Consider the following 8,104-nt stretch of genomic DNA (forward strand, 5'->3'; position numbering starts at 1 on the left):
TTTCCCTATCATTATAATATCTTTAATATTAGTAAATATTTTGCATGTTACTGCCAAATAAACAAGCCAGGCCTAATGACAGAAGAGTCTACACACAAAGTAGTTTAAAGTTTTCATTTTGGTTCTTTGGGTCTATTAGGATAGAGAAATGTGGATGTTACTAAAACCACGTGTATGCAACTAAAGATGTTGTAATCAAGGTTTTAACACTATCCTAGACATCTGAGAGAAGGATTAAAATTTTTAATGCATTCTTTTGCCATTTTAACTAATTTACATGAACAAGAAACATTTTCTATTAAAGCAAAAGAATAATTTCCTATATTAATCATTTTACATGTGAATTTTCTTCCCCTACCAAGATAGATAGGACTTATTCCTGAACACTTCAAAAGAAGATTATACTAACTGAGAGAACCGGTTCCAAATGGAGCCCAACTTTGCCAGAATCCCACCTACAGACAATAGATGGTTTGTAGGGCTGGCCTTTATGTAGATCCTGGGATGAGACGTTTCATGGCTGCAGGCTGGCTTCTGGAATCCAACAGCCCCCACTGGTTTAGGAGAACAAAACCCAAGGAATGACCTTCAAAATGAATTTAGCAAGTTGGAGGGGAAAAAAAAGCAGTAAATACAGAGCAGTTCTAAAAGAAAGTGGGTAAGAAAGTGACAGAGGTAGAGGAGGGAATAAGAAAGGTAGTTGCAGAAGCAGGTAACTTTTATACCAGAGAGAGGAAGAGTTTTGAGTTCTATGAAGATTAGGCAGCCTTCTGCTGAGGAAGATTTTAAGGATAGGATAGGGCACTTATCTTTGGCAGTTTGGGTGAAGTCGTGTCAGGGCAGAGGACAAACTATATAACTTTTGAGGATCATTTAGTGATACTGTTTGCAAGATAAGAAACCGAAATTCAGCCAATTTTTTAGCATGTTGATGGGTGAAATTCTCCCCAGTATCAGAGTTAATCGGAATATTATATATTTAACAAATATCTGTTGAGCAACTTTGATGTTCCAGGCACTGCTCTAGGTTCTTAGGATATACCAGATAACAAAACAAACAGTGATTCTTGCCCTTATGGGCAGACTCTGTGTTGAATGCTATTACCTTATTTAATTTTTTCAATAACCCTAGGGGATAAACATTATCAGCTCTATTCCTTAGAAAAAGAGACTAAGGAGACGGATCTTGCTCGAAAACTCACTGGCCTTAAAATTTGGTTGCACTCTAGAGTCTGAACTTTTAGCCACTGCACCATCCAGATTTCCTGGAAAATGGGATTGGATTTTTTAGTTGAAAATGAGATGCACATTTCAAATGCTGGCTGGCTTCCTATGTAAGAGCAAAAGGATCAAAACTTAAATATATGTGGTATATAAATCCATGCCTACATCACTCAAAGCAAATAAATAGCAGGTACATAAGTAATTAGCTGAATGTTATAACCTCTAATAATTGAATAAAAATATCAGATATATGAGGAGTGAATATTTCATCTAGGTGATCTGAAATCAGATGAAAACACTTACCAAATTACTTTCACTTCCACAGAGGTGAAATCTTCCATGGAGATGCCTGTTTAAAATCCATCTTTAGCATTGATTGGTGAAAACAATTTGTTGACACCATTGCTTTCCTTCTTTACTGCTAATGTGTGTTTAAAGTTATATATCCCAGGGAGGATAAGCCAAGGATTAATGAAATAAGCTAAAGTTTCTTTGTATTCCACACTGACTGAACCATAGGAAATGTATGTTTCCTTCTTTATAGAGGTAACAATGTATACAGTATGTGTCTGACTGTAAGCAAATTTAGTCCTTTAACTTCACATGGTCCTTCTTCCTAGAGACAACTGAAGTCTAGACTCTCCCTCTTGTCCATGTTGCTGGATAGACCTCCCTATCTCGGGCCTGGGGTAGTTAAATGACTTTCTGATCTTTCTTAAAGTGGAGCCAGAAATGTTTCCTTAAACTGGGAATGTATTTATTTGGGGTCTTCAGTTTTGGGTACCTGGCAGTCATGATGGTGCCTGCTGCCAACTGTCATAAAAGGAAGCTCTAGAGGGAAACTCTTTCTGAAAGAGACTCAGATTTCTAACAACCATCTCTAAAAATCTCTTCAATGTAGGATACATACAACAGCCACTTAAATGGTATTAGCAGAATACTAATTCTACTTATGTCCTGTGTTTTCATTCCAAATGAGGTATTTTTTTAGTTCTAAAGTTTTCTTTCTTTTGCATTTTCAAGAAGAATGCCTATTTTTTGTTCTGGGTATTTGGTCTTGAAGATACGTAGCATCTCTAGACATCTTAAAGTCCCCTTTCAATAATTATATCAATAGTTCAAAGCCGGCAGATAACTTTTTCTATTCAGACAACCATGTATTATGTAGTCCCAGGCCAGCCCTCAACATGTCCATCAGTTTCCCATCTTTATGAATTATCTGAAGCTCTCTGTGATATTCAGTGATAGTCTAGCCAAGACTGACAAGTCTGGGCTTCTAACATCAAATCTGGATTGGAGTGTTTATTCATAAGGCAAAGGGGCAAGTCTGAGAGGTTAGTTCACACTCTCAGTTACACAGAACTTTTCTTCTTCCTTAAGCTTTAAACATAAAATTAATTTTGAAAATACTTAGAGATAGTATTCCATTGCTTGCTGAATCTTATACCATTATAACTCTCTATTTTTATGTGCTGGTATACAACGAGATATAAATATGAGAATTTCAGCAACTGTCTTGCAGGGTTAAGCTGTGCTTCTGACTGATTTTGAAAATTGTCCTTGTGTGGCAAAATTCCTTCAAAGAAAATTTCATTGGCCCTGAATGACAGCATAATAATTTTTCTTTTATATCCATGACTAACAACTCCCTGAAAACAGAAGTAGACATATGTTATGCCCAATTTAGTACCTAATAGTTGGGACTTTAAAAGACAAAACAAAATTTTCTTGAGCAAGTTTTTGGGTGATTAAATATGAATTAAAACTTCCAGTCAAAGATTTCCAGGTGCCCCTGCTTTCCATTTTGATTATGTTTTAGTTCCATACTGACTTGGCAAAAAAAAAAAAAAATTCACTTACTTTACCTTATGTACTTTTACAGGCACCAACTTTGACATTTTAAACTTAGTGACATTTCCGAAGGTAGCATGCACATTGTAAATCAGGATGAAGGGAGATTTAAGCTGACAGCCTGAGATTAAATAAAAGCAAGCAGTTGATAATAGTCATGTTTATTGCAGCAATATCTTGAGAACTTAAGTTTAGTGGCATTTGAGGTGTTTCAAACTATCAGTACCTTGGCTTCTACACCTCACCCTGCTGTGCAGGAGGCAGAATAGGGCTGAGTGAAGCACCACTCTAGTAACTGCCAATTCAAAGTAGGTTTATGGTTTGGCCATAGATAAACTTTGGCAAAAGCACTTGTAGAGCTTTCTGGTCATTATTTATCCTTAAAGTCAATTTCACCAATCAATAAAAATGAATTATTTATCCAGGAATAGATAAAGCTCTTTAATACCCTCACAACATTGACAGAAGGTCAGATATTCCTTGTGTGGGATTCTGCATTCTTTTTGTGCTTAACTGAATCAGTTTTTTTTTTTCATTGTGTTCTCAATTTTTTCACGCATGTAACACTGGGTTTGTTTTGAAATTATGCAGTATTATTTGAAACAATATTTATTTCAACTCATGTCACTCTAGTTTGTTAATAATTTGCTCAACTGATAATTAAACTATGTATGTTAAAGCAATAAAACTGAAAGAACTGTTTATGCATTTGGCGTTCATCTTTGGTGGTATGTGTCTTGAGTGGGAACAAAAAAGGGAAAGTAATGAATTGCTGAGTAGTCTAACCACTGTCTAGGTATTATATTTATTCCTACTCTCTCTCACTTATATGTACTACAATTTGGGAGGGTACTTTCACAAACTACCGTATGAACACAAGTAACATAGACCATATGGGATAGAATTAAATTTTCAGTTTAAATGGCATATTTTTGTTCAATATGGACATTAAGTTTTTAAAATAATGTCTGTGTAGTTAAAGAACTGTTCTCTTGCTTAAGACTTTATGAAAAAAACCAATAATTTTTCTAAGACTGAACACATACTACAGGGTGGGCACGGAATACCATTGGCTCTACTGATGTTTCTGCTTCTGATCCTCAAGTTTACAGAGACAGTAACTAGTGTCAAGGACAGGATTTGAAAACTCCTAATTCTCCGTGTTACTCTTCCAAAACCATCACTGCCGCCTTAGATAAATGAAAGTCACTGATGAGGAAAAGCCATGGGCTGTTTCTCACTCATTTGTTTATTCAACAGTCAAAAATGTTTCTTGAGGGACTGTTATATGCAAAGGTGCTATGGGTGACAGAAGCATGAATGTTTTGGAATCAAGACATGGACTCATCAAGTTAATTAAAGTAAACAGCAGAGGAAGGGAAATAAAAATGCAGCTCGTGGCAATCTCACCCAGGGTACAAGAAAGCAATGCAAGTTTCAGGACTCAAGGGGGACCTTTATAGAGGTTTTAATAGGAGAGTAGAGTTTAGCAGGATGAAGGAAGATAACATTCCAGGAGGATGGACATGACCCAAGGCACAAACACAGGAAGGAGAACGTCACACATGGGGGGTCAACTGGCTGAAGCAAAGAGTTCTAGATGACCCCATTAGGATAGGAGCTCATAAAGACACGAATGGGTTAAATCACAGAGGATCTCAATGTCAGGCAAAGGTGCTAAAGCTTTAATCTGTAAATGGGGACAATACTCACATCTCCTAGCAAGCAAGTTCTCTAATACAAGCAGAGTTATAAGATGACTAGTTAGTGAAATGCAGGGTTGGTATTCAGAGTAAGGAAAGTGAGTAGGAAACATCAGTTGCAATAATCCTGTGTGATATAAACAAGTGCCTGGGTGAAATGATAGCATTAGGGATTAAAAGAGTATTTTCAAAATAAACTATAAAGCATCAAACATAAACAATCACAGGTTTTAAGTTCTATCTAAAACATGGATACATTTTGCATTCTACTATTTAATATACCCGTTTATTTTAATAAAGTATATTTTACTATAAAAGCAATTTAACATTTTCCTGTCAAATTGTGATAGTCAAGTAGTTGGCACCGTGTTTATCCTGTGACTTCACGTGGCCTCTGAGATCTGCTGGGATGGCTGTATCTGATTTAAGAAATGCAGAAACAGCCCAGATGTGTGACTCTTTGTGTGGCAAGATGGCCCCATGGTGAAAAGCATGGCCTCTGGCATTGCCTTACCCCATCTGCACCATGGCTCCATCATTTTTAGCACCAGCCTTTCTTGGGCAAATTGCTAAACCTTTCATTATTCTGAAATTCTCATTTGTAAGAGAGAGATGATGTTTCAGAGTTCGATTGACAAAACAATGATGTGTGTAATTTACAATCAATGTCCCTCATATTCAATGAAATGAGACAGAACCTACCACACAGGATGGTTATGAGTACTGAATGAATGAATGTAAGTAAAGTACTTTTGAAGGATGCCTGGCACAAGGAAAACACAATATAAAATTTAACCATTATTATTATGTATACAATTTATAAGCTTCAAGATTAAACACACACGAAACAGACTTCTGAAAGCTTCTTTATAGGAGGACCAAGGAGAAAGAAAAGCCTGGAGCAGGAAAGCATAAGCATGCCAGGGAATGGCAGAGAGTAGCTGACATATTAATCCAGCCAACAGATACAGGATAGCCGTGGGCTGGATATTTTTCTAGGTGCTAGGGATAACTAGGTACTGGTCAGTAAAAACAATCTTTCTTCATCAAGGATTTAAAGATGAGCAGAGACAATAGGAGTTAATTAAATAACGGGTCCAAATGTGTAAAACTGTATCTTTGACAATGGCCACAGAAAAGACACACAGGTGCCATGAGGCTAAAATGAAGGGCTTTTGGCAGAATTAGAACAATCGGGAAAGGCTGGTCTGAGGAAGTGAGCCTTAAGCTGAAATCAAAGGAATAAGTAGAGTTTCAGCAGGTGAAGTGGGATGGGAAGAGTGTTGAAAACAGAGTTAACAGTCGATGCAAAGCTCCTGTCTGTGGGCCGGGGCCCCCGCACACAATGTGTGAAAGCAGGCTAGTGGAGAACGTGCAGGTTGGTTTGGGGGGACAGGAAGTCAGAGATGCAGCCAGGTTCCAGGTGGAAATGGTGGGGGAGACAATGAAGGGCCAAGACAAATCCTGCCCTTGGGATTCCCCAAAGGGCAAGCAAGGCAAGAGCCCGGCTCCGTGGCTGCGCTCCTCAAGGAAGCTCAGCCGTTGCTCAGAGCCCCTGTTCCAGCCCCAGGCCGCTGGCCCTCAGGCCAACTTGACACGGGTCTCCTCCTGGGAGGGAGGGAGAGTATGACCCTAGGCTGCATTCTTACAAAGGGACAAAGTACATGGGCTTCTATTTCTGCCATCCATTTTACTGAATATGACGGAAATACTTCAAACCAAATAGAAGGCACAACTCCTCAGCTACAAACTGTCTGTGTGAGTCACAGCCTGCGCTTTGGACCCCTTCCTCTGCTCAGGGCTCTGTCCTGTCTAAACCGTCTCCCCATGTCACCCCTGCACAAGGGCTCTTCCTCTCGCAGGTGGGTTAGAAATGGGATTTCCAGTCCCTCTGTGAAAGTTACACATTACAGGAGGAAATCGAGGTAGAGTTATTCATCCTTAGGAAGAATTTACAATGGGAGGTCCAAAAGGGAATGGCTCCTTTGTCATTTATGATGAGGTATTTTAGAGGAAAAGAGACAGAGAGGGAGGAAGAGAAGATGCAGGATATTTGTAATTACATATATATACATAATAAGCTCCATTTATATACATATAATCCTTCTATATATAACGTCCATCATATAGGTAAAACATCATTTCTATATGCATAGATATTAAAATCTCCATTAGTTCATATATAGATACATATACATATATACATATATATATATATATATATATATACACACACACACACACACACCCATCTGTGTATGTATGATCTCCATTGATTACTAAAGTGAAGATATCAAATAGCTCATACATATCTGGTTAGTACCTGGTTGGGGGTCTATCCTGGATGGGCTTTCACTGGAGTAGACAGGAAGACGATCAGATGAGACAGATGCTTTCCCCACAGGGACTCTGAGGAAGGGCTGTACAATGGTTAGAAGTGAGAACTGAGTGTGACAACCCAAGTTTGAATTATTTAATATCTCTGTACCTATGTTACCTCATCTGTAAACTGGGTACTTATTGCTTAGATTTGTAAAAGAATTAAACAAATAATATATATAAAAGCACTTAAAACAATGCTTTATATATAGAAAGCTCTATACATCCATTAATGTTTCCCATTATTTTTTTTAATTAATTTTTATTGGAGTATGGCTGCTTTACAATGTTCTGTTAGCCTCCACTGCACAGCAAAATGAATCAGCTATACACATACAGATATCCCCTCCCTTTTGGACTTCCCTCCCATTTAGGTTACCATAGTGCACTAGGTGAGTTCCCTGTACTATACAGCATGTTCCCATCAGCTGTCCATTTCATACATAATATCAATAATGTATATGTGTCAATCCCAGTCTCCCAATTCCTCCTACCCCACCCCTTTCCCCCTTGGTATCCACACATTTGTTCTCTACGTCTGTGTCTCTATTTCTGCTTTGCAACTAAGATCATCTATACCATTTTTCTAGATTCCACGTATATGCATTATTATGACATTTGCTTTTCTCTTTCTGACTTACTTCACTCTGTATGACAGTCTCTACATCCATCCACGTCTCTACAAATGACCCTATTTCATTCCTTTTTACGTCTGAGTAATATTCCATTGTATATATATACCACGTCTTCTTTACCCGTTCCTCTGCCGATGAACATTTAGGTTGCTTCCATGTCCTGGCTATTGTAAACAGTGCTGCTATGAACATTGGGGTGTGTTTTTTGAATTATGGTTTTCTCTGGGTATATGCCCAGTAGTGGGATCACTGGGTCATATGGTAGTTCTATTTTTAGTTTTGTAAGGAACCTCCATACTGTTTTCCACAGTG

This window comes from Lipotes vexillifer, unplaced genomic scaffold (genome assembly GCF_000442215.2).
Source record: "Lipotes vexillifer unplaced genomic scaffold, Lipotes_vexillifer_v1.1 scaffold127, whole genome shotgun sequence".
Taxonomy (NCBI): Eukaryota; Metazoa; Chordata; class Mammalia; order Artiodactyla; family Lipotidae; genus Lipotes; species Lipotes vexillifer.